General features: G+C 42.2%; 1 long non-coding RNA gene across 2 annotated transcripts; it reads right to left on the bottom strand.

The window, feature by feature from the left end:
* On the bottom strand, positions 1–3,974 carry LOC121841217. 2 transcript variants are annotated; one of them, XR_006080243.1, is made up of 5 exons: positions 3,400–3,577; positions 1,402–1,485; positions 1,076–1,130; positions 471–584; positions 1–309 (listed from the first exon to the last, which is right to left on the bottom strand). It is a non-coding gene; the product is annotated as an uncharacterized LOC121841217 (long non-coding RNA). The 2 variants fall into 2 exon arrangements; XR_006080242.1 differs by lacking the exon at positions 3,400–3,577 and adding an exon at positions 3,882–3,974 and having other exon boundaries at positions 5–309.
* Between the last annotated feature and the right edge of the window lie 663 nt (positions 3,975–4,637).

Raw genomic sequence — 4,637 nt, 5'->3', positions numbered from 1 at the left:
GCCTTTTCATCAAATTCTAGACTGTTTACAAATCAACTCATCATTCCATTTCCTGGACAGCAGAAGACTGGTTTTTAATCAGTAAATGTATCAAAAACATTGAGGATGTTCATGTAAACATCAGACAGACAAAGACAGACAACTCAGAGTTCCCACTCATGTTCCTGATGTCTTTCAGTTTGTTGAACACGCCCCCTGCCGTCAGATTGGCTGGCTGGAACATTCTCTGGTTGCTACGGGAACTCTCCGCCACCAACCCCGAGTCACCCTTCTCTGCAGCCTCCGCCTTGATTTTGTCCAACTGTCACCCTGGCAACAAGAATAATAAAAACAGTAAGATGTGATAGAATTCTAAGCCTGAAAGCAAAGTAAGAGAATGAATAACAAAGATGTGTTTGAGTACGTGTGTCACACCATTTACTTGGGCAACAGTTTATGTGTGTGCACGCACACAGGTGTATGTCCTTTACCAATTGCTTGGGCAACAGCTTTCATCAGTACAGTTTCTCCCACTCCCAGCTCCAGTCCCAGGTAAGCAGGACCCAACTAATTGAGACACAGGTAAACACAGCTCAGCAGGTCCTCTGAGGAAGAAGAGAAAGAGAGAAAACTCAACTTAGCACACACATTGGACTCATCTACACTCTGGTTGCGTCCCAAATCACTCCCTATAGGGCACTACTTTTGACCAGAGCTTATAAGCACCCTCTTCCTTATATAATGCACTACTTTTGACCAGGGTTCTGGTCAAAAGAACTGCACTATGTAGGAAATAGGATGCCATTTGGGACACAGACCATCTGACTCATCTCAATAAGTTAGGTTGCATCCTGCAACTGGGCCAATAGCTCATGTAGTTGCTGCCAGCTCCACATGCACAAACATTAAGGAAAAAGCTAAGAAAACTATTTCATCTGGAGAGAGGATTATCAGAGCGTAGAAGATTTGATAATGTTTCAATGCTCCTCAATCTGGCAAAAAAAAGGAATGCAATTAGTATGTAAGACGAAGTATAAGGAAAAATTACACAAGAACAAACAGTCACAACTTCGGAGGTATATTAAATTCCACTTACCTGCCAGTCTTCCTCAATCTTCTCAAAGGTACGTGCAACAGCTGAATAAGGGACCCTGTGAAAGAGAAAATGAGTCAAAACACCTCCATTGAGAGACATTATGTAAATCAAAGTATTGTGCAGGTTGTTCAATATTTAGTATTCATAAATGCACACTGTAGCAAAACAGTATGGAACAGAAAATTAAAACAAGCATTTGTTGGACAAGTTCAGGTAGTTCCTCTCCGATTCGTCCCCTTTGCTTTAGTTTAGTACCTAGTGAACACGACCCAGGTTGAGGTATTTAACAGAGGGGTGTGGAATTGTGACAAGGGGGTTGAACGTACCTCTGTCCCCACCCCCAGCAGGCGTGGTCCACCGGGTGGTAGTTGGGTCTGGACGGGTCGTACTGGGCCTGGTCAGTCTTCTCTCTGGTGGGAGAAACCACTGACATTAATACAGTATACAGTGCAGTATTCAACTCAATGAAGAAAACATTCAGGTAAAAAGTAGTGCACTTTATAGGGAATAGGTTGCCATTAGGGAAGCACCCTGAGAAATGAACATGCATATAGGGCTGGGCGATATGGCCAAAATATCATATCACGCTCTTTGAAAAACAATTGCCGGTAATTCTACATTTGCTTCATGAGTAGTGTGTGACCATTGGGTGACAACACATACAAGTTATTTCAAATAGGTCTTTCTCCATTCTGACTGTTTTATACTGTTCAATTCAACCAAAAATACATTTGATCAATGTCTGCATTTCTTGTACTCATTTGAGTTAATTTCCACACTCACGTAGGCTGGACGATACGGACAAACAATCTAGGCCATAGGGCCTCCTGAGTGGCACAGTGGTCTAAGGCATTGCGTCGCAGTGCTAGCTGTGCCACTAGAGATACTGGGTTCGAGTCCAGGCTCTGGAGCAGTCAGCCGCGACCGGGAGACCCATGGGGCAGAGCACAATTGACCCAGCTTCGTCAGGGTTAGGGGAGGGCTTGGCCGGCAGGGATGTCCTTGTCCCATCTCGCACTAGCAACTCCTGTGGCGTGGCGTGGCGGGCCGGGTGCAGTCCACGCTGACACGGTCGCCAGGTGAACGTTGTGACCTCCGACACATTGGTGCGGCTGGCTTCCGGGTTAAGGCCTAGTGTCAAGAAGCAGTGTGGCTTGGGTTGTTCCGGAGGATGCACGGCTCTCGACCCTCGTCTCTCCCGAGTCCGCAAGGGAGTTGCAGTGATGAGACAAGACTAACTACCAATTGGATACCACAAAATTGGGGGGGAAAAAACAATCTAGGCCTTATTTTTAACCAAATGTTGCGATTTGACTTGCAATTTAGAGCAGAACAGTTGGAATCATGGAAATATAATTAGCATAATATATTCTAATGTAATAGTGGGCAATTTGAATAGTGTTTGACGTGACAATTGATGAAAATGCCAGGGAAGCGTTATTGTGACAGGGTAGGAACCAAATAAATCTAATTAGCATAATAATTTAAAAAATCCCCTTCAAAATGTCTGTTTAATCTAGAAATATCTAGTATTTTGCATGGGATGCATCTCAATCCACCGCATCCGCCAATAGTGGTCTTCCACATCTGTGGTGGAAGTTGGCCGAGCTACAGCAGTGTTTGTCAGACCATGAGACAACCCAATATTCAGTCTTCTCACGAAAACGCCTGTACGGTTTGGCCTACACACTAATATGACCCCTTAATGGAATGGTGTTTTGCTCTAGGACAAGCCTCACAGGACTTGTCTGAAGGTAGCCCAGTACCATTTTTTATTAAGTATACAGAGTGTACAAAACATTAGGAACACCTGCTCTTTCCATGAGACTGACTCGGTGAATCCAGCTGAAAGCTATGATCCCTTACTGACGTCACCTGTTAAATCATCCACTTCAAAATCAGTATAGATGAAGGGGATGAGACAGTTCAAATTATTTTTAAGCCTTGAGACATTGATTGTGTGCCATTCGGTGGGTGAATGGCCAAGACAAGATTTAAGTGCCTTTGAACGGGGTATGGTAATAGCTGCCAGGAGCACCAGTTTGCGTGTCAAAAACGGCAACGCTGCTGGGATTGTCTGATTTCTGATTGTCTTTACGCACCACCACTAATGAGCTGAGCTTCTCAGTATTTTTTTCTTCACCTCGACAGTAAGTCAACAAAGTCTTCTTTTTTCATCCATTGTGAATGACAGTAACAGTTCCTCACAGTATTTGAAAACATCTTTCCAACACTCTCCTGGCCTCGACAATCACCAAGACTCTGTAAAAGAGCAAAATATTACGATCTGATGATCCTATATATCCAGTGGAAACATAAAATACCTGAACACTTTTTCCTTGCGCAAAAACAGCTTTCGTTGCAGGAAACTGCTGGCCCGGAATAGGCTAGTTGATACAATGTCACAGCTTTGGGTGGGACCCAGTTGATTGTTTTGACACAATGTTGCACTACACTAGCTCAAGTCAAGACGGATAGAAAGGGAGGCAGACGGGCGGAGTAGAGATGAACGCGATTGAAAGAACCTGCATTTGTCAAGACATTTTCTACCATTTTTATTTGTCGACTTTAGGCTCATGTATTTTACTTAGCTGACGGTGGAAGTTATTGGCATGGACGGTAAACACCGTATATCCAGGTATTTGGGGAAAGCCACGGGATGATTTGTCAATACCGTTAACCATTTAAAGTTAATACGTTTTAATATTTGTAGCTACTTTAAGTAAATACCCGCAGTCACTTGTGCAATACTTTAGGAGAAAAAAGCAGATGGAGTTCATTTCACATGTCACATTCTGAAGCTTACCGTAGTTCACCAAACAGTTGAGCCAGCCATGTGTTTGGCACAAGGGGAGAAAGCGGGAGCAGGTGAATGCAGCTGTGTATTGACAGATGTCGCGTTTTATTCTAGACAGAAAATACATTTGTGCAACATTTTCATCCGATGGCAAAATAAGTGCATTGCTAACGTTATTTGGCTGGCAGCCACAAAAGTAAACGAGTTTACAATATAAAATGTATTTTTTTTACAAAAACAATGCATGGCCATCGTGTATGTATGTATGTATGTATGTATGTATGTATGTGTATATATATATATATATATATATGGCTAATATTTATCATAGAAAGAATGTAGACAGCTCAATTTCCTAATGTTTTGCTTTAAGTTACACTTGCGTTTTACGAGAGAATAGTAGCTACACATCAGTTCGAGCGCTGTCTGCTGATTGAATGCTCGTAACGAATTCTCATTTGAGTGGAGAAGTGCAACTGATGCACGAAATTAGACTGATGCCAAGCAAAAATTACAATAAGAAGCATTTTTACATTTTGTTTTTACGAAAATAAATGTTATGCGTTATTTTTCTCCTGTGTTAACGCTAAATTCCGCTTTAATGTGACCCCTAAATTTAACTGGCTAGTTAATCAAATTAAGCGACAGAATTAATAAGGTGACAGGGCATCATATTGTGTTAGCTTTATGCATCGGCTCTTAGCCAACCATGCTATTGTTTTTTTTTAGCATTGTTCATAACTTGTTTTGTACATAATGTTGAAG

This window comes from Oncorhynchus tshawytscha, linkage group LG28 (genome assembly GCF_018296145.1).
Source record: "Oncorhynchus tshawytscha isolate Ot180627B linkage group LG28, Otsh_v2.0, whole genome shotgun sequence".
Taxonomy (NCBI): domain Eukaryota; kingdom Metazoa; phylum Chordata; class Actinopteri; order Salmoniformes; family Salmonidae; genus Oncorhynchus; species Oncorhynchus tshawytscha.
Note: the sequence above shows the minus strand (reverse complement) of the source record. Positions and strands in the feature narration are given on the sequence as shown.